The sequence below is a fragment of the Manis javanica genome, chromosome 7, assembly GCF_040802235.1.
Source record: "Manis javanica isolate MJ-LG chromosome 7, MJ_LKY, whole genome shotgun sequence".
NCBI lineage: Eukaryota > Metazoa > Chordata > Mammalia > Pholidota > Manidae > Manis > Manis javanica.
In genome coordinates this window covers 65,817,617-65,840,773 of record NC_133162.1, presented here as the reverse complement: position 1 = coordinate 65,840,773, position 23,157 = coordinate 65,817,617, and the positions used below count along the sequence as shown (strand labels likewise).

General features: G+C 39.0%; 1 long non-coding RNA gene and 1 pseudogene across 2 annotated transcripts in view; both read right to left on the bottom strand.

Annotated features, from left to right (window-relative positions):
• Nucleotides 1–23,157, bottom strand: part of LOC108400713 (uncharacterized) — a 64,302-nt gene that overhangs the window by 11,038 nt on the left and 30,107 nt on the right. The gene's annotated exons all lie outside the window — the stretch shown is intronic.
• Nucleotides 9,387–10,040, bottom strand: LOC140850529 (transcriptional adapter 3 pseudogene; annotated as a pseudogene).

Genomic DNA, 23,157 nt, shown 5'->3' with positions numbered 1-23,157 from the left:
CACCTTGCTATACATTTTATTTTTTTCACTTTCAGATTTTCTACACAGATGATCATGTCACCTGTGAACAGTTTTACTTCTTCTATCTCAATATCTATACTTTTACTTTCTTCTATTTTTTTACTGCATTAGCTAAGACAATCATTTATTTTTCACACCGTCACTGTTTCCATCTTGGCAAGTCATCACTATGTCTCCTGTAGATTACTACACTCCTAGCTGGTCTCCCTACTCTCATTTATGCCTCCTCCAGTCCATTCTAATGTAACAGTCAGAATGATACTTTCTAAGGCATTATTCATCAGGCCATGTCCCTTTCAGCTGTACTACTTACTGCAGTGGCTTCTCATTCCATTCTATGTAAGAGTTGAATTCTAACAATGGCTTATAAGGCCCTGCACAGTCTGACTTACGTCTAACTACCACCCGATGTCCACATCCTCCTATCTTCCCCTTGTCCATCCCATACCAGACAATTCTAGGAAATTTCTGATCTTAGCTGGGAGCATAAGAAAAGGATAGTTTTATAAGTAAACACAGGCTGAAAAATATCACGATATTAGGGAACTATAGTTCTTTTTTAAAAATATGTGATTCTTAAGTTGGTTTGTGGGTGGTGTAGATGAGATAGATGGTGGACATATATAAATACATTAGTTTCAAGTTGATTTAGTGGTAACTATTCACTAAGTGATTATATTTGTTATGACACATCCTAAAAAATAAACTACTTTATTTTCATAGGATAATTAATTTATGATTTTACCATCGTTCTCCTTTCCGTTGTATTATCAAGAAGACTTTTTATCTCTTTTCAGAGGGAGTCCTGCATCCTGCCATCTTGGGACACAAGGTTTTATGATGAAGATTGGGAAAAAATAGGAAGAAAAGAAGGGACAAAAAAAGGATTCAGGGACAAGTCTGAAGCAGTTTATAATGTTTTTGAAAAGAGTGGCTCCTTTGGGTCAGGGATAAGAAAAAATAAGAGCAGTTAAAAAAATCTTTGGTGAAGATTATGTATTTTTACTTCAAGGTGTTTGAGCAAGGTGTTTACTAATTTGAAATCCTAGTCAACTCTTCTTTTCATTGAAATAACACTCTGGGACTGAACCACATGATCCATATTCTAATAAAATCAAATCTTGGGATTTTTTTTTTAAATTACAGTATCATTGATATAGAAACTTATGAGGGTTTCACACGAGCAACAGTGAAAGTGGCTTCAACATTTGCCTGTACTATCAAGTGCCCCCCCACCCCACTGTAGTCACTGTCCATCAGCGTAGTAAGATGCTGTAGTGTCATTACTTGTCTTCTCCATGTTCTACTGCCTTCCCCAGGTCCTACCTATATTGTGTATGCTAGTTAAAATGCCCCTTCTCCCTCCCTCCCCACAAACCTTTCCCAACCCCTTCCCTTTGGTAACCACTAGTCCCTTCTTGGAGCCTGTGAGCCTGCTGCTGTTTTTTTCCTTCAGTTTTGCTTCATTGTTATACTCCACAAAGGAGTGAAATTTTTTGGTACTTTTCTTTCCCCACTTGACTTATTTCACTGAGCATAATATCCTCTAGTTCCATCCATGTTGTTGCAAATGGTTGTTTCTTCTTATAGCTGAATAATATTCCATTGTGTATATGTACCACATCTTCTTTATCCATACATCTACTGATAGACACTTAGGTTGCTTCCTTATCTTGGCTATTGTAAATAGTGCTGCAATAAACATAGGGGTGCATATGTCTTTTTAAATCTGAGATCGTGTTTTCTTTGGGTAAATTCCTAGAAGTGGAATTCCCGGGTCAAATGGTATTTCTATTTTTAGTTTTTTGAGGAAGATTGCTTTCCATAATGGTTGAACTAATTTACATTCCCACCAGCAGTGTAGAAGGGCTCCCCTTTCTCTGCATCCTCACCAGCATTTGTTTTTCTTGTCTGTTGAATGTTTGTCATCCTAACTGGGGTGAGGTGATATCTCATTGTGGTTTTAATTTGCATTTCCCTGATAATTAGTGATGTAGAGCATCTTTTCATGTGCCTGTTGGCCATCTGAATCTCTTCTTTGGAGAAGTCTCTGTTCAGATCCTCTGCCCATTTTTTAATTGGGTTATTTGCTTTTTGGTTGTTGAGGCATGTGAGTTCTTTATATATTTTGGTTGTTAACCACTTATCAGATAAGTCATTTATGAATATATTCTCCCATACTGTAGGATGCCTTTTTTTTTCTGTTGATGGTGTCCTTGGCCATACAGAAGCTTTTTAGTTGTATATAGTCCCATTTGTTCTTTTTGCTTTTGTTTCCCTTGCCCGAGGAGATGTGTTCAGGAAAAAGTTGCTCATGTTTATACTCAAGAAACTTTTGCCTATGTTTTCTTCTAAGAGTTTTATGATTTCATGAATTACATTCAGGTCTTTGATCCATTTTGGGTTGACTTTTGTGTATGAAGTTAGACAATAATCCAGTTTCACTCTCTTACATGTAGCTGTCCAGTTTTGCCAACACCAGTTGTTGAAGAGGCTGTCAATCCCCCATTCTATATCCATGACTCCTTTATTGTATATTAATTGGCCATATATGTGTGAGTTTATATCTGGGCTCTCTATTCTGTGCCATTGATCTATGGGTATGTTCTCATGCCAGTATCAAATTGTTTTGATTACTGTGGCTTTGTAGTAGAGCTTAAAGTTAGAGAGCGTAATCCGTTTCCTGCTTTGTCCTTCCTTCTTAGGATTGCTTTGGCTATTTGGGGTCCTTTGTGTTTCCATATGAATTTTAGAACTATGTGTTCTAGTTCATCAAAGAATGCTATTGGTATTTTGATAGGGATTGAATTGAATCTGTGGATTGCTTTAGGAAGGATGGCCATTTTGACAATATTAATTCTTCCTATCCATGAGCATGGGATGTATTTCCATTTATTGGTTTCTTCTTTAATTTCTCTCATGAATGCCTTCTAGTTAAGGTATAGGTTTTTCACCTCTTTGGTTAGGCTTATTCCCAGGTATTTTATTCTCTCTGATGCAATTATAAGTGGAACTGTTTTCCTGATTTCTCTTTCTGCTTGTTCATTGTTAGTATTTAGGAATGCAACAGATTTCTGTGTATTAATTTCGTATCCTGCAATTTTGCTGAATTCAGTTATTAGTTCTAGTAGTATTGGGTGAATTCCTTAGGGTTTTTTAGGTACACTATCATGTCATCTGCAAACAGTGACAGTTTAACTTCTTCCTTAACAATCTGGATGCCTTTCATTTCTTTGTGTTGTCTGATTGCCATGGCTAGAACCTCCAGTATTACGTTGAATAGAAGTGGTGAGAGTGGGCATCCTTGTCTTATTCCTGCTCTTAGAGGAAAAGCTTTCAGCTTGTTACTCTTAAGTATGATGTTGGTTGTTGGTTGTATATGGCCTTTATTATTTTGAGGTACTTGCCCTTTATACCCATTTTGTTGAGAGTTTTTATTATGAATGGATGTTTAATTTTGTTGAGTGCTTTTCCAGCATCTAGAGAGATGATCATGTGATTTTTGTTCTTCTTTGTGTTGATGTGGTGTATGATGTTGATGGATTTTGAATATTGTACCATCCTTGCATTCCTGGAATAAACCCCACTTTATCATGATGGATCACCTTTCTGACATATTTTTTAATTCAGTTTGCTAACATATTATTGAGTGTTTTTGCATCTATGTTCTCAGGGATATTCATCTGTAACTTTCTTTTTTGTGTGGTGTCTTCATCTGGTTTTGGTATTAAAGTGATGCTGGCCTCATAGAATGAGTTTGGAAATATTTCCTCCTCTTCCACTTTTTGGAAAACTTTGAGAAGAATGGGTATTAGGTCTTCTATAATGTTTGATAAAATTCAGCAGTGAAGTCATCTGGTCCATGAATTTTGTTCTTAGTTTTTTGATTAACAATTCAATTTCATTCCTGGTAACTGGTATTTTCTGATTTTCTGTTTCTTCCTGGGTCAGCCTTTGAAGGTTGTATTTTTCTAGTTGTCCATTTCTTCTTGGTTTTCCAATTTGTTAGCATATAATTTTTTATAGTATTCTCTAATAATTCTTTGTATTTCTGTGGTGTCCATAGTGATTCTTCCTTTCTCATTTCTGATTCTGTTTATGTGTGTACATTCTATTTTTTTCTTGGTAAGTCCAACTTGAGGTTTATCTATTTTGTTTATTTTCTTGAAGAACAAGCTCCTGGTTTCATTGATTATTTCTATTGTTTAATTCTTCTCAATTTTTTAATTTTTGCTCTGATGTTTATTACATCCCTCCTTCTCCTGACTTTGAGCCCTATTTATTATTCTTTATCTAATTTCATTAATTGTGAGGTTAGACTTCATTTGGGATTGCTCTTCTTTTGTGAGGTAAGCCTGTATTGCAATTTACTTTCCTCTTAGAATTGCCTTCTCTGCATCCCATGGATTTTGGGGTTTTGAGTTGTTTTCTTTGGTCTACATGTATTGCTTGATCTGTTTTAATTTGGTCATTGATCCATTGATTATTTAGGAGCATGTTGTTAAGCTTCCATGTGTTGGTGGGCTCTTTTGTTTTCTTTGCATAATTTATTTCTAGTTTCTTATCTTTGTGGTCTGAGAAGTTTGTTGGTGCAGTTTCAATCATTTTGAATTTGCTGAGGCTCTTTTTGTGGCCTAGTATGTAGTTTATTCTGGAAAATGTTCCATGTACATTTGAGAAGTGTGTATCCTGCTGCTTTTGGGTGGAGTGTTCTATAGATGTCTGTTAGGTCCATCTATTCTAGTGTGTTGTTCAGTGCTTCTGTCTCCTTACTTATTTTCTGTCTGGTTGATATGTTCTCTGGAGTCAGTAGTGCGTTGAATTCTCTTAAAATGAATTCATTGTATTCTGTCTCCCACTTTAATTCTGTTAGTATTCGTTTCATATATTTACATGATCCTATATTGGGTGCATAGATATTTTTAGTGGTTATATTCTCTTCTTGGACTGACCCCTTTATCATTATTCAATGTCCTTCTTTGTCTCTTGTTACTTTTCTTGTTTTGAAATCTATTTTGTGTGATATAAGTGTTGTTACTCCTGCTTTTTTTCTCCCTATCATTTGCATGAAGTATCTTTTTCCATCCTTTCACTTTGAGTCTGTGTATATCTTTGGGTTTGAATTGAGTCTCTTGTAGGCAGCATATAGATAGGTCTTGTCTTTTTTTATCCATTCTGTAAGTCTATGTCTTGATTGATGCATTAAGTCCATTTACATTTAGGGTAATTATAGATAGATATGTACTAATTGCCTCTGCAGGCTATAGGTTTGTGGTTACCAAAGTTCAAGGGAAGCTTCCTTACTATATAACAGTCTAACTTAACTTGCTTACTACACTATTTCAAACACAATCTAAAGGTTCTTTTTTTTCTCCCTTCTTCTTCTTCCTCTACTCTTTGTATATACTCTATACTCTTTGTGTATCCCTTGACTGACTTTTTGGGTAGTTGATTTAATTTTGCATTTGCTTAGAGATTAATTAGTCTACTTCTTTTACTGTGGTTTAATTTTCTCTGGTGACAGCTCTTTAGCCTTAGGATAACTTCCATCTATAGCAGTCCTTTTGAAATACACTGCAGAGTATAGCACAGAGAAGACTAGTAGTGATTCTATAGCACCTTACTACACTGATGGACAGTGACTACAATGGTGTGTGGAAGGGGAATTGATCATATGGGTGAATGTAGTAACAACAATGTTGCTCATGTGGAACCTTCATAAAATTGTGTATCAATGACACCTTAATAAAAAAATAATAAATAAAAGAAATAAAATACACTGCAGAGATGGTTTGTGGGAGGCAAATTCCCTCAACTTTTGCTTATCTGGAAATTGTTTAATCCCTGCTTTGAATTTAAATAATAATCTTGCTGGGTAGAGTATTTTTGGCTCAAGGCTTTTCTGTTTCATTGCATTAAATATATCATGCCACTCCCTTCTGACCTGTAAGGTTTCTGGTGGGAAGTCTGCTGATAGCCTGATGGGCTTTCCTTTATATGTGATTTTTTCTCTCTCTTTGGCTGCTTTTAATACTCTCTCCTTGTCCTTGATCTTTGGCATTTTTATTATTGTATGTCTTAGTGTTGTCTTCCTAAGGTCCCTTGTGTTGGGTGATCTCTGCACTTCCATGATCTGAGACTCTATTTCCTCCCCCAGAGTGGCTCTTTTTGTGGCCTAGTATGTGGTCTTCTTCTCCAGGTATCCTTATAATGCAAATATTGTCCATCTGGATTGGTTGCACAGTTCTCTTATTATTCTTTCATTCCTAGAGATCCTTTTTTCTCTCTGTGGCTCAGCTTCTTTGTTTTTCTGTTCCCTAATTTCTGTTTAATTTACCTTCTCCTCTGCCTCATTTAAACTACTTTTAAATCCGTCCATTATATGTTTCATTTCAGATACTGTAATTTTCAAAATTCCTATCTCTTTCTTGAAATCCTCCCTGAGATCTTGAATACTTTTCTGTAGCTGAGTGAGCATGTTTATGATTTTTATTTTGAAATCTTTATCAATTTGAAGATTGGTGATTTCAGTTTCACTCAACCCTCTTTCTGGCATCTGCTGAATTTTTGTTTGTACAAAATTTTTTTCCCCATTTCATTTTTCTAGTGATTCTCATGGAATAATAACTTTCTGTAGGTGGTGCCTTCTAGTGCCAGAAGCCCTACTTTCTGGAGCGTCCTACTACCTGTAGCAATGGAAGGGGTCACAGGCTAGTGGCACCAGTGCCTGCTGGAAGAAAAGAGCTCTTACCTGCTTCCCGGCTGTAGTGCCGCCTCCACTGTCAGGTCCAGTGGGCCGAGTGCACAGGGAGGAGCTTCTGGATTATAGCCTTGTAGCTGCCAATGGTGGGGCCATCTTCCAGCTGGCCTGACACGATGGTGGGGGCAACAGTTGTGCTGACCAGTGCCTGCCAGGAGGAAGGAGTGGCAAGCTGCATATCACGGGGGGGAGGGCGGGCCTTGGGGATGCATTGCCAGCCAGGGATATGGAGCCTCTGATGCTCCTGAAAGTTCCCAATCTGCTGGGCTTAGTGTGCTGGGATGATTTTATCCACCTGCCCTTTCTCCTGAGCAGCAAGCTCTGTGTAATCTTTGCCCCTTCATCACCCCTCTTGCTGTTGAGAAGTCTTTCAAAGTGCCCATCTTTCTTTTGTCCCAGAGTGGCTGGTTGTGTTCTCCACAAGCTGCTGGACTCTCAGTCTCTCCGAGTATTCTGCCTGTCATTGCTTTCCAACCCCACTATACTCCAGAGCACCATGTAATGTGGGTTCATGTTTCTGGAGCAGAATTCCATGTCTCAGTGTTTAGCAATCCAGGGCTTCTACTCTCTCCCCACTCCATTTATCTTCCTCCCACATGTAAGCTGGGGTGGGGGAGGTCTTGGGTCCTTCCAAATGTAGGTAGTCTATCCTGCAGTTTTCAGGTCACTCGGGATTAGTTGTATTTGCTTTATTTTTGTGTTATATGTGATTTTGGGATGAGGTTTGTGCCACACTTCTCACACTGCCTTCTTTTTACCATTCAAAATCTTGGAATTCTAATTTTATTATGGTTTTACCAATTTATAGTGGCTGTCCAGTACATTTCCATATGTAAAAAAGCATAAATTTGAAAGTAGGAAATGAGTACTCAGAGACCCAAGAGCTAACTAGGCACTTGATGTGAATGAGAGCTGAATATCAGCACATTTCTTCTCTTCTTCTATTATCTATTATCATATGCCCTTGTATGTAATGTAGACTGCTTCATAATTGACCAAAATTTACTGAAGAGACAAATTGGACAATGAGAGGTATGGACTGGTTTCCAATGCAGATAGCCCATGTCTGAAAAGTTAAACTGAATTGTTGATACCTCAACAATTACGGTTTTGTTTTTATCAAACCTATGTTTTTCAAATTTAAAAATCTAAATAGATGTATAAAACATATTAGTCTCCCTCAAATTTTCTCACTTTCATTTCCTGCTCACTTGAGAGAACTATTTCTATTTTTTAGTGATTTATGTTGGTATTACAAAACTGTAAGTTATATGCTTTTGCTGATATTGCCTGATTAGTTTTCCACTATAGAAGATGAGGATTAAAAAGACTATCTTTTCCCCATTATTTTTGGTTTCCTTGTCAAATATTAGTTGACTATATATATATGAGGGTTTACTCCTGGGCTATCAATTCTGTTTCACTGGTCTGTGTCTATTTTTATGCCGTGCCATACTGTTTTGATTACTCTATAGCCTTGTAGTATAATGTGAAATCAGGAAGTGTGATGTCTACAGCTTTGTTCTTCTCTCTCAGGTTTGCTTTGGCTATTTCAGGGTTTGTGGTTCCATAAAGACTTTAGGATTATTTTTCATATTTCTGTGAAAAATGCCATTGGAGTTTTGATTGGGATTGCATTGGATCTACAGATGGCTTTAAAATTTAACTACTAATGGCTTTACAATTTATCTACAGATTTTACTAACCTAAATCATCTTTCATGACTTTGCCTCCAGGCAACATTCTGATCTTACATCGTATTTCTCTCCACTGCCTCAGGCTTTTCAAGCCATACTGGCTACCTGGTGCCCTCATGTGTTCTAACCATGTCTCTCCCTCAGGGCATTGCTCTGGGTCAGGCTTCACAAAGTCTGGTCCCTGGATCAGTATTGGCAGTATCATCTGGGAACTTGTTAGAAATACAAATTCTTGGGCCTACCTTAAATTAACTGAGCCAGGAACTCTATGGGTGGGGCCTGGAATTCAATGTTTAATATGTCTTCCAGGTGATTTTGACACAACCTAAAGTTTGAGAACTACTGCCCTAGTTGTTCCCTCTGTCTACAGTACTTCTTCTCCAGTGCCTTAGGTTGAATTCTTTGGAAAACAGAGCTTGAGATAGAATCTTATCTAACTGGTTTACTGGGGGAATGCTTACAGGTAAAATCTTAAAGGAGTAAGGGAAGAAGACTAAGGAAAGGGATGAATAAGGGGGAAATGAGGAAGTGGGTGATGGTGAGGAAGGAGAAAAAGGCCTAGAGAAGAAACACCCATCATTGTGGAGAGCAGCCAGTCTGTGCTGACACAAGGGCCTCCATGAACTGGCTATATAGAGCTAGGCCAAACAACTTCAGGGAAGGGCCATAATGCTCTAGGACTGTCACTATTTGGCAGGGCAGACAGTCTGTGGCTTCTGACAGCCTAATGAAACAGATTTCCCTCCTCTCCTCTCTTGTTCCGTGCCAGAGAGGTGGCAGCCTAGGGCAGTGGTACAGACTATACATCTAGCAGCTCCAGGATTATCTAATGTTCCTCCATTGAGCTCCAGGCCTGGTTCTCTTCTTGGTAGGGGTCAGCTTCTTCTGCTGAAGGCATCCATGACCTTGGTGTCTGCACTGCAGCCTGTGGCTTTACCTCCTCTCACTTATCTCCTCTTTGCAGCCTCAGCAAGTCAAGCTTCCTGATCCCACTGTGGCTGCTCAGCCCAATTCAGCTCAGCCTGCTCATCAGCTCAGCAAGAGTCTCATCCTCAGGATCCCCCAGGGTCCTCAGACTCCAGCAAGCCCTGGGTGACCAGCTTTTCCTTGATGTGGTTCTGCAGGGACTTGGTATGTGGACCATTGAAGGACTTAGTTTTGTCCTTCAAAAACAAGAGGAGAGGTTCTGCTGTCCCAGCTCCAACTCCTTCTTGGATATGTCAGGAATAGAAGAGTCCTCCCTAGAGGAAATAATATTTTACTCAACAAGGGCCTGCAAGACGCTCTGTGCCAGGATGCAAAGAGGCATACATCTTCTGGCTGCTCATGCTGGGTCTCAGACTTCTGCAGCAGGGCATCCACATTTTTAGTTTTGCTCAGTGACCTCAAGAAGACTCCTTTTTTGTCAGCCACTGGACAGGTCCATCTTTTTCCTCTCACATGTCCTCCAGTACCCAGTGCTTGGGGTCTAGTTTCCTTAGGTATGGGATCTTACAATGTCCAGCTTGATCTTTCAGTAGCTTTTCCAGCATGTACACCTCTTTGCTAGTAATTGGCACAGTAAAGTTTCATCTAGGCCCAGAATCTGATAAGGGTGTCTTCTTGAAGACCAGTCACTAGTTGATGAGGTCATCAATGAATTTATATCCCTGGATCTTAGACAGAAGGTTTTTGAATGAACTACCCATGACAGAGGCTGGGTTCATGTCCTGCTTTCCCTTCTCCTTTCTGGTTCTTGAGTTTCCATGCTGGTAGGAGCTTCAAAGTCATAGCCACCACCCAGCTTCAGGAATAGAGGCCATCTTATCCTGCCAGTCTGTCAGCATCTGGGTTTCTATCGCCGTCACTGGAAGGCCTTGAACCGCCACAGAAGAGCAGGGTCTGAAGCTCCAGCAGCAGCATCCAGCTCCCTGCTGCAGATACCAAAATCTTTGGAGTGGGTCAGCACTGCCCTGAAGCCAGGGCACAAATTCAGGTGGTCCTCAAGCTTGAAGTTGTGGAATTAAAAGAGGAGGTCCTTCAGTTCACTCATGGCCCAGGACCAGGGACCCTGTGGAGCTTCCCAATGTCTGGAGGATTAGTAGATGATGCCCATGAAGAGCTCACCTCGTGCCTGGCACAGAAATGGCATGTTTATAATGTCTAACTCCACCAGTGGATCACCCCAAGACCCCACCTTCCAGGTCCCAGTCCTCAACGCCCTGCCTTCTAGGACCCCCTCAAGCCCTTGCTCCTTCGGCATCCTCACTGCGGTCTCCTATGGCCAGGGTCCTTATACCTCAGGCAGCTGCTCTTCTCTCTACCATTTAATTTTTAATATGAGGACTATACTCAAGATGTCATAGAAATTGCACTGATGGTCAAAACCTGAAACAGCTTGTTCTAGCTAAGGCCATAAGGAGAGTAAGTAAAGGCAGAGTATTATGGCAAAGCCAAAAAAGGAATCTGAGTCTTCTGTTTGTAAGCACATTTAGTCATGTAGGAATATCTCAGAGAGAGAGAGTGAACCCCACAGGAGAGACTAATGCTCACAGAATCCAAGATGCTAGAGCTCTAAGAAATCTTAGACACTATTTTCCTTCATTTTATATATGACAAAATTGAGCCCAGAGAGATTATATTTATTCTTTTCTTTTTTTTTTTTTTTACTTAATATATATATATATATATTTTTTGAGAGGGCATCTCTCATATTTATTGATCAAATGGTTGTGAACAACAATAAAATTCAATTTAGGGGGGTCAATGCTCAATGTACACTCATTAATCCATCTCAAGCCTAATTCTCGTCAGTCTCCAATCTTCTGAAGCATAACGAACAAGTTCTTACATGGTGAACGAATTCTTACATAGTGAATAAATTCTTACATGGTGAAAAGTACAAGGGCATTCATCACAGAAACTTTCAGTTTTGATCACGCATTATGAACTATAAACAATCAGGTCAAATATGAATATTCATTTGATTTTTGTACTTGATTTATATGTAGATCCCACATTTCTCCCTCTATTATTATTATTATTTTTATTTTTAATAAAATGCTGAAGTGGTAGGTAGATGCAAGATAAAGGTAGAAAACATAGTTTAGTGATGTAAGAGGGCAAATGTAGATGATCAGGTGTGTGCCTATGGACTAAGTATTAATCCAAGCTAGACAAGGGCAGCAAAACATCCACGGATGCAGAAGATTTCTCTCAAAACAGGGGGGGGTGAGGTTCTGAGCCTCACCTCTGTTGATCCCCAAATTCTCACCTGATGGCCCCCTTGCGACTGTGCCTATCTTAGGTTGTTCCTCCCTTGAGGAATCTTACCCGTCTCTGGCTAACCAGTCATCTTCCGGGGCCATACAGGGAAATGTAAAGATGGTAAGTGAGAGAGAAGCCATATTGTTTGAAAAGGTTAGCTTTTTACTTCTTTGCAGATTTATGCCCTGTGGCTTCTATGCCCAGCACTTGTCTCGAGGTATCTTTACCACCTGGAGGAATTATGATACTCGGTAAATTCGATATGAGGCACGAATTCTATTTAGGGGTTGTAATTAGGAATGAAGAAGAAAAGCTATAGATGTAGCATATGGAAGAAAACATGGGAGGATTGATTATTTCTTTGACATATCTTCTTGTAGAGTACCTTAAGTATGTATAGGTTTTAAACTACTAACTAATTTGCACACACATATTAACATAATAGGTATACGGTGACATAAACAGAGCAAATCTATAATTACCATCCATCTCCAGTGAAGCCAAGAAAACCGTTTAGGCACCCTAGGCATTTGTGAAAATTTATCTATGATATGATGGATATTGTCCAACTATACTTGAACAATCAGACAAATTAAAGCAGCCCATTTCTGGGATCTGTTCACCTCCCATATGTTCTTTTAACCATAGATAGTCTATAGTCATGAGATTTTGGAGTGCTACAACTTGCACCCCTCCCAACTCCTGGTTGAGTTCCAACAGTACAGATCCAGTCAAATTCGTTGTCTCACTGTATGCACATGCCAGCCTAGACATCTCCCTCCTCATTCCTATGGCAAGTCCAGGAGACGGTGGGCTGGATGCAGCCACAACCGCAACATCGTCCGGATCCCTGTGGAGGCTTTGATGATCATCCCCCGGCACAAGTCCTCCAGAGAGTGCTGATGCCGGAAGCTCCTCCTCACATCGTATCTTAGCTCATTTTCTGGGTATCCAAGCTAGGCCTTGAACTTCAGCATAGAAACAAACAGACCCTTTGCCCACACTTTGACATGCCCTCTATACCACTGTGCAGAACTCATTGGAGGTCAGCACACAGTAACTGCTTTTTTTTTTTTTATTAAGAGAAAGGAATATTATCAGAAAGGAGTACCTCCATAGCTGATCATCTGACACCCTTTAAGTAATCAACATTAAGGATATTTAAAGCATGCGTTGATCTTTGATTTACCAATAGTTTTATCCTATCAAGGAGTAATCCCCCTTTTCTTTCTTTCTTTCTTTCTTTTTTTTTTTTAATTTTTAATCTACACTTACATGAAGAATACTATGTTTACTATGCTCTCCCCTATATCAGGTCCCCCCTAACAACAACATTATGGTTACTGTCCATCAGCTTAGCAAAATGTTGTAGAGTCACTACTTGTCTTCTCTGTGTTGTGCAACCCACCCTCCCCTTTCACCCTCCCCCCCATGCATGCTAATCTTAATACCTCCCTTCTTCTTCCCCCCCTTATCCCTCCCTGCCCACCCATCCTCCCCAGTTCCTTTCCCTTTGGTACCTGTTAGTCCATTTTTGGGTTCTGTAATTCTGCTGCTGTTTTGTTCCTTCAGTTTTTCCTTTGTTCCTATACTCCTCAGATGAGTGAAATCATTTGGTATTTCTCTTTCTCCGCTTGGCTTATTTCACTGAGCATAATACTCTCCAGCTCCATCCATGTTGCTGCAAATGGTTGGATTTTTCCACTTCTTATGGCTGAGTAGTATTCCATTGTGTATATGTACCACATCTTCTTTATCCATTCATCTACCGATGGACATTTAGGTTGTTTCCAATTCTTGGCTATTGTAAATAGTGCTGCGATAAACATAGGGGTGCATCTGTCTTTCTCAAACTTGATTGCTGCGTTCTTAGGGTAAATTCCTAGGAGTGGAATTCCTGGGTCAAATGGTAGGTCTGTTTTGAGCATTTTGATGAACCTCCATACTGCTTTCCACAATGGTTGAACTAATTTACATTCCCACCAGCAGTGTAGGAGGGTTCCGCTTTCTCCACAGCCTCGCCAACATTTGTTGTTGTTTGTCTTTTGGATGGCAGCTATCCTTACTGGTGTGAGGTGATACCTCATTGTAGTTTTAATTTGCATTTCTCTGATAATTAGCGATGTGGAACATCTTTTCATGTGTCTGTTGGCCATCTGTATTTCTTTTTTAGAGAACTGTTCAGTTCCTCTGCCCATTTTTTAATTGGGTTATTTGTTTTTTGTTTGTTGAGGCGTGTGAGCTCTTTATATATTCTGGACTTCAAGCCTTTATCGGATCTGTCATTTTCAAATATATTCTCCCATACTGTAGGGTTCCTTTTTGTTCTATTGATGGTGTCTTTCGCTGTACAGAAGATTTTCAGCTTAATGTAGTCCCACTTGCTCATTTTTGCTGTTGTTTTCCTTGCCCGGGGAGATATGTTCAAGAAGAGGTCACTCATTTTTATGTCTAAGAGGTTTTTGCCTATGTTTTTTTCCAAGAGTTTAATGGTTTCATGACTTACATTCAGGCCTTTGATCCATTTTGGGTTTACCTTTGTATATGGGGTTAGACAATGGTCCAGTTTCATTCTCCTACATGTAGCTGTCCAGTTTTGCCAGCACCATCTGTTGAAGAGACTGTCATTTTGCCATTGTATGTCCATGGCTTCTTTATCAAATCTTAATTGACCATATATGTTTGGGTTAATTTCTGGAGTCTCTAATCTGTTCCACTGGTCTGTGGCTCTGTTCTTGTGCCAGTACCAAATTATGTTGTTTACTATGGCTTTGTAGTAGAGCTTGAAGTTGGGGAGTGAGATCCCCCCTACTTTATTCTTCTTTTTCAGGATTGCTTTGGCTCTTCGGGGTCTTTGGTGTTTCCATATGAATTTTTGAATTATTTGTTCCAATTCATTGAAGAATGTTGCTGGTAATTTGAGAGGGATTGCATTAAATCTGTATATTGCTTTGGGCAGGATGGCCATTTTGACGATATTAATTCTTCCTAGCCATGAGCATGGGATGAGTTTCCATCTGTTAGTGTCCCCTTTAATTTCTCTTAAGAGTGACTTGTAGTTTTCAGAGTATAAGTCTTTCACTTCTTTGGTTAGGTTTATTCCTAGGTATGTTATTCTTTTTGATGCAATGGTGAATGGAATTGTTTTCCTGATTTCTCTTTCTATTGATTCATTGTTAGTGTATAGGAAAGCTACAGATTTCTGTGTGTTAATCTTGTATCCTGCAGCTTTGTTGTATTCCGATATCAGTTCTAGCAGTTTTGGAGTGGAGTCTTTAGGGTTTTTTATGTACAGTATCATATCATCTGCAAATAGTGACAGTTTAACTTCTTCTTTACCAATCTGGATTCCTTGTATTTCTTTGTTTTGTCTGATTGCCGTGGCTAGGACCTCCAGTACTATGTTAAATAACAGTGGGGAGAGTGGGCATCCCTGTCTGGTTCCCGATCTCAGAGGAAATGCTTTCAGCTTCTTGCTGTTCAGCATAATGCTGGCTGTGGGTTTATCATATATGGCCTTTATTATGTTGAGGTACTTGCCCTCTATTCGCATTTTGCTGAGAGTTTTTATCATGAATGGATGTTGAATTTTGTCAAATGCTTTTTCAGCATCTATGGAGATGATCATGTGGTTTTTGTCTTTCTTTTTGTTGATGTGGTGGATGATGTTGATGGATTTTCGAATGTTGTACCATCCTTGCATCCCTGGGATGAACCCCACTTGGTCATGGTGTATGATCCTTTTGATATACTGTTGAATTCTGTTTGCTAATATTTTATTGAGTATTTTTGCATCTACATTCATCAGGGATATTGGTCTTTAATTTTCTTTTTTGATGGGGTCTTTGCCTGGTTTTGGTATTAGGGTGATGTTGGCTTCATAGAATGAGTTTGGGAGTATTCCCTCTTCTTCTATTTTGTGGAACACTTTAAGGAGAATGGGTATTATGTCTTCTCTGTGTGTCTGATGAAATTCCGAGGTAAATCCGTCCAGCTCCGGGGTTTTGTTCTTGGGTAGTTTTTTGATTACTGTTTCAATTTCTTTGCTGGTAATTGGTTTGTTTAACTTTTGTGTTTCTTCCTTGGTCAGTCTTGGGAGGTTGTATTTTTCTAGGAAGTTGTCCATTTCTTCTAGGTTTTCCAGCTTGTTGGCATATAGGTTTTCTAAGTAGTCTTTAATAATTCTTTGTATTTCTGTGGAGTCTGTCGTGATTTTTCCATTCTCATTTCTGATTATGTTGATTTGTGTTGATTCTCTTTTCTCTTAATAAGTTTGGCTAGAGGCTTATCTATTTTGTTTATTTTCTCAAAGAACCAGCTTTTGGTTTCATTGATTTTTGCTATTGTTTTATTCTTCTCAATTTTGTTTATTTCTTCTCTGATCTTTATTATGTCCCTCCTTCTGCTGACTTTAGGCCTCATTTGTTCTTCTTTTTCCAGGTTCGATAATTGTGATGTTAGACTATTCATTTGGGATTGTTCTTCCTTCTTCAAGTGTGCCTGGATTGCTATATATACTTTCCTCTTAAGACTGCTTTCGCTGCATCCCACAGAAGTTGGGGCTTAGTGTTGTTGTTGTCATTTGTTTCTATATATTCCTTGATCTCTATTTTGATTTGTTCATTGATCCATTGATTATTTAGTAGCATGTTGTTAAGCCTCCATGTGTTTGTGAGCCTTTTTGTTTTCTTTGTAGAATTTATTTCTACTTTCATACCTTTGTGGTCTGAAAAATTGGTTGGTAGAATTTCAATATTTTGGAATTTACTGAGGCTCTTTTTGTGAGCTAGTATGTGGTCTATTCTGGAGAATGTTCCATGTGCACTTGAGAAGAATGTATATCCTGTTGCTTTTGGATGTAGAGTTCTATAGATGTCTATTAGGTCCATCTGTTCTAGTGTGTTGTTCAGTGCCTGTGTGTCCTTACTTATTTTCTGCCCGGTGGATCTATCCTTTGGGGTGAGTGGTGTGTTGAAGTCTCCTAAAATGAATGCATTGCAGTCTATTTCCCTCTTTAGTTCTGTATTTGCTTCACATATGCTGGTGCTCCTGTATTGGTTGCATATATATTTAGAATGGTCATATCCTCTTGTTGGACTGAGCCCTTTATCATTATGTAGTATCCTTCTTTATCTCTTGTTACTTTCTTTGTTTTGAAGTCTATTTTGTCTGATATTAGTACTGCAACCCCTGCTTTCTTCTCACTGTTGTTTGCCTGAAATATGTTTTTCCATCCCTTGACTTTTAGTCTATGCTTATCTTTGGGTTTAAGGTGAGTTTCTTGTAAGCAGCATATAGATGGGTCTTGCTTTTTTATCCATTCTGTTACTCTATGTCTTTTGATTGGTGCATTAAGTCCATTTACATTTAGGGTGACTATTGAGAGATATGTACTTATTGCCTTTGCAGGCTTTAGATTCGTGGTTACCAAAGGTTCAAGGTTAGCTTCTTTAGTATCTTACTGCCTAACTTAGCTTGCTTATTGAGCTGTTATATACACTGTCTGGAGATTCTTTTCTTCTCTCCCTTCTTATTCCTCCTCCTCCATTCTTCATATGTTGTGTGTTTTGTTCTGTGCTCTTTTTAGGGGTGCTCCCATCTAGAGCAGTCCCTGTAGGATGCCCTGTAGAGGTGGTTTGTGGGAAGCAAATTCCCTCAGCTTTTGCTTGTCTGGGAATTGTTTAATCCCTCCATCATATTTAAATGATAGTCGTGCTGGATACAGTATCCTTGGTTCAAGGCCCTTCTGTTTCATTGCATTAAGTATATCATGCCATTCTCTTCTGACCTGTAAGGTTTCTGTCGAGAAGTCTGATGTTAGCCTGATGGGTTTTCCTTTATAGGTGACCTTTTTCTCTCTAGCTGCCTTTAAAACTCTTTCCTTGTCCTTGATCCTTGCCATTTTAATTACTATGTGTCTTGGTGTTGTCCTCCTTGGATCCTTTCTGTTGGGGGTTCTGTGTAATTCCATGGTCTGTTCAATTGTATCCTCCCCCAGTTTGGGGAAGTTTTCAGCAATTATTTCTTCAAAGAGTCTTTCTATCCCTTTTCCTCTTTCTTCTTCTTCTGGTATCCCTATAATACGAATATTATTCCTTTTGGCTTGGTCACATAGTTCTCTTAGTGTTGTTTCATTCCTGGAGATCCTTTTATCTCTCTCTATGTCAGCTTCTATACGTTCCTGTTCTCTGGCTTCTATTCCCTCAATGGCCTCTTGCATCTTATCCATTCTGCTTATAAATCCTTCCAGGGATTGTTTCACTTCTGTGATCTCCTTCCTGACATCTGTGATCTCCTTCCGGACTTCATCCCACTTCTCTTGCATTTTTCTCTGCATCTCATCCCATTGCTCTTGCATTTTTCTCTGCATCTCTGTCAGCATGTTCATGATTTTTATTTTGAAATCCTTTTCAGGAGGACTGGTTAGGTCTGTCTCCTTCTCAGGTGTTGTCTCTGTGATCTTTGTCTGCCTGTAGTTTTGCCTTTTCATGGTGATAGAGATAGTTTGCAGAGCTGGTACGAGTGACCGCTGGAAGAGCTTCCCTTCTTATTGGTTTGTGGCCTTCCTCTCCTGGGAGAATAGTGACCTCTTGTGGCTTGTGCTGGGCAGCTGTGTGCAGACAGGGCTTCTGCTTCCTGCCCTATTGCTATGGAGTTTATCTCTGCTGTTGCTGTGGGCGTGGCCTGGCTGGGGCTGCTCCTCCAAAATGGTGGAGCCCCATTGGAGGGGGAGCGGCCGGGAGGCTATTTATCTCCGTAAGGTGCCTCTCTGCTCCCTGCTGCCCAGGGGGTTAGAGTGCCCAGAGTTCCCCAGATTCCCTGCCTCTGGTCTAAGTGACCTGTCCTGACCCTTTAAGACTTCCAAAAAGCACTCTCCAAACCAAAACAACAACAGCAACAATGAGAGAGGGAACAGAAAAAAAAAAAAAAAAAAAAGGAAAAAACACGCGATTTTTTTTTGTCGTCAGGCGCCGGTCCTAGGCACCCACTCACCAGTCCCGCTGCCCTGCCTCCCTAGCACCGGGGTCCCTGTCCCTTTAAGGCTTCCAAAAAGCGCTCGCCAAAAAGAGAAAAAAAAAGGGAAAAACACGCGATTTCCTCCGTCCTCAGGTGCCGGTCTCAGGCACCCGCCCACCGGTCCCACAGGGAAAAATGCGGGATATTCTTTGTCCTCAGGCGCCGGTCCCAGGCACCCGCTCACCGGTCCCGCCACCCTGCCTCCCTAGCAACGGGGGCCCTGTCCCTTTAAGGCTTCCAAAAAGCACTCGCCAAAAAAAAAAAACTGCTCCGGTTTCTTTCTACCCGCTGGGAGCCAGGGGGAGGGGCGCTCGGGTCCCGCCGGGCCGGGGCTTGTATCTTACCCCCTTCGCAAGGCACTGGGTTCTTGCAGGTGTGGATGTGGTCTGGATGTTGTCCTGTGTCCTGTGGTCTCTATTTTAGGAAGATTTTTCTTTGTTATATTTTCATAGCTCTATGTGTTTTCGGGAGGAGATTTCCACTGCTCTACTCACGCCGCCATCCTGGCTCCGCCCCCCCTTATTCTTTTCTTTTTAATAAATACCTGTGGAATTAAGAACTCAGAAAATACAAATAAAAAGAAACTTTCAAGAAATCAACTGTTTCACAGTAGCCTACAAGCTGTTGTAAAAATTAATTTGGACAGAAAGTTAAGCTTAATGCACCAACTAGGAACAAATTAAATTAGTTCTACAGTAGAACAGTTGATCTGTAAAATTCAAAACAACATTCACTATTTGAAAATGGTCATCTTTATTTCAGTCTTCCTTGTGCATGATTAAACCAGTGGCCTTCTCTCTCTTTCCTACACATTAACATTTGTGTGGTTTATTCTTTAAAATAAACTTTTATTCATTTGTTCATGTTCAACCATTATTTGTTCATGTTTAAAACCATCTCCTCAGAATTACCTAAAGGCTTCTGAGAGAGAATGTCCTTAAAAGCATTGTGAAATGTAGATTATCTCTTTATTATTGTTCACAACTGTGTGTGCATTTGTAGTTCTCAAAAAGGTTTATTTTAAAATTCAAAATAGTGTTGTGCCTTCATTAACTGATTTACCTCAATGGAAGTCACAAACACAAAGATGCATGACAGTGTTCCTTTTCTCTTTCCTAAGAAATTATAGTTGATTCTTGTTACTCAAGGTAGTTATCTGAGGTAATCACCCAAAACACTGACTTAGTGAATACTGGATCACTGTTCCTAGGGGAAATGGAGTTAGGTTCATACAAGCCTCTGGCCAAAACATTTTCATCAAATGAGCAATATATAACCTTGCTTTATATGTGTTTCTGCTTAAAACATCTCACTTAATATATGTTGCTGGTTTATTAACATGGAAGCCCTGGCCAATAGCACAACTCCTGCCTCAGCAAAGCTTATCTAACACATACTTTTCTCTGTAAGGCACATCATAGCCTTCTTCCACTTGGAAACATGAGACAGCACTTCACCATATGACTGGAGGCCGTTTTCAACAGTGAAGTCATCACTAAAAAGCATAAAAATGTGAAAAACACGGCACAAAATAGACTGCAAAAAAAGGATACTTGTTTGTAATAGGAGAAATGAAATAAGGCAGGGTATCACTTTGACTTCAGCTGAGATCTTGCACAACTGGTGACTCAAATTTTCGGCTGTCTTGTGCATGTCCACAAATGACCGTGAAAGCACCATACTGACTCTGGGATTACAAATAAATTTCAGCAGGCATAAAAATGAGCAATTACGGAATCTGCACATAGGAGTGCTGACTGTATGCAAGTTTTATCTGTCTAGAATTTTATTTTCTCCATATCAATATATTCAGTTAAGCCATTTACTGACATCTGATAACATACATAATGGTATTTTATGTATTATTGGTTCAGTGTGCAGAACTATTTATTTTTAGAACTAACCCATAAGCCTTTTCCTTCAATGGCATTGTGACATCACTGCCTATTCATTTCCAAAATTATATTGCATTAAAAAAAATTCTGGACATGAAGTCTTCTCATCTTTATTGCTCTGCACTCTCCATGGGCACTTAGCTGCATCTATGCCATATTTGAGTGGTCCCCCTGGAAGCCACCCTTGCTTTGCTAAGGACAAGTTTGTCAGCTTTTTTATTTTAATTCCTCCCCCATCCGCTGGCCCACTTTGGGGGCCTCCTGCTTCAGACTCCTTAGATTCTTCAGTTCTAGGCTTTTTGTAGAGTTGCCAAGGAAAATGCAACTTAGAACATAGGAGTAAGTTTGTGACAGTCTCAGTCTTAAGATTAAAATATAATAACATTAAGCTAAACAATAATGCCACATCATCTCAAAGAACAATTACAGTGATGAAAAAGCAGCTACTACTCCCTGAGTCTCCATTGTTGGTGGCAGAAATATATTATTTCAGTTCCTCTTTTTTTTTTTCCAGTTTCTCTTCTAACCATCCTGATGAAGAAACTTTGATTCATGGATCCAAACCACTATTCAAAATCACTACAATGGATGATGGTACTGAGAGGGTCTGGATTTCAACCCCTTCTCAGCCATTTATTTTTACTTTGGCTTTTAGTTGGTTGCTTGATCTATGCTGGTCTCAGAATTGTAATTTCCAAGGGTATAATAAAGATTAGTAATAAAAGCTGCAACAGGTCCTACACAGCAATGACTCAACCAATGTACATTACGTTTGCACACACACACACACACACACACACACACATCTTATGTGTATAGTTTGTGGCTTTGAGGTACAATTAGTGTGTTCCTAATATCACTTTTCTTTTTTTCCTCTCTATGGTAGCTCTGCCAGGGGAATTATTAGATGAGGGGAAAACACACGAATGGAAATGATGGGCAAGTTTTATTTAGGGTTGGAGATTCTCTGTGTTCTTGTATGTAGCAACTGTTCAACCATTTTCATTACTCTAGGAAAACATTTCTTTGTGAGAACACACCACAATCTTTTTATCCATTTTATTGTTGATAGCATTTGGCTTATTTCCATTTGGGGATATTATGAAGAATGTTGCTATGAACATTACTGTACACAGCTTTGGTGTACATATGTTTTGATTTCTCTATATTCTGAGGACTTGAATTCCTAGGTCATATGGTGTGCATATCTTAGCCTTAATAGATATTTCTAAGCTAGTCTCCAAAATGATTGCCCTATGTTACTCCCATCAGCAGTGTATAACAGTTTTGCTTTTCCATATACCAACCAAGTTGGCACTGTCAATCATTTGAGTCATTCTAATGTGGCCTTTAGGGTATTTCTATGTTCACTGATGACTAACGAGGTTGAGCATCTTCTATTTAGCAGCTGCTTGAATGTCTTATAAAGTGCCTCTTCAACTCATTTTTCCCTTTTAAAATTGTATTGTCTGCATTTTAAATTAAATTAATAGAAATTCTTTATATACACTGAGCAGTTTATTAATAATTGAGAATTTTCAGAATTATGTATTTCACACCAGGGCTTGCCTTTTCATTTTCTTAATGATGTATCTTGATAAACAGAAATTCCTAATTTTAATATAATCTAAATTATGGATCTTCACATTATGGTTATGTTTTTTGTGTTCTGTTCAAGAAATCTATGCCTGCTTCAATGTCATGAAGATACTACATTTTCTTCTAGAAGCTTTATTGTTTTACCTTTCACACTTAGGTCTGCAATTCACCTGAACCATTGTGTTCAGGCAAAACAAGAGTCAAGATTTACTTATTTGTATGCATATATTTTGCTTTATTGTAAACACCCAATTTTTTCTTCACACTACACTGTTACTTCTGTCAAAAGCAGATGACTGTACATGTGTGGAGCTGCTTCTGGACTCTCTAGTCTGTTCCATCAGCATGTTTTTTTTGTATTTGCAACAATTTACACTGCCTTGATTGCTGTAATTTTATTTTTGTTATTAGATAGTGCAAATCTCCAATGTCGTTACCTCTTTGTTAACATTTTCTTCACTATATTTGACCATTTGCAATTCTAGGTAAACCTTAGGTTCAATTTGCAATTCCCTACAAAAAGCAAACAAAGCTGTTTAAAATTTTAATTGAGATTGTATTAAATGTATAATTCGATTTGCATAAAATTGATGTTTGAGGGATACTAAATCTTCAATCATGAACATGCTCTATCTCTCCTCATATTTAAATAGTCTTTAGTTTTCCAGAATAGTATTTTGTAATTATCAATAAGGGCCTGACATCTTTTGCTAGATTTATTTTAAAGTATTTTATACTTTTTGATTATATTGTAAAGAGAGTTTTAAATGTTTTATATTTTTATTCTTTACCTTTTTATGGTAAATAAAAGAAGAGTACAAAAGTAAAGAGAATAATACAGTGAATATCCATGTATTTAGCATCTAAATTCAACAATCACCAATTTATGGCCAATTTTGTTTCATCTATACCTCCAACTACC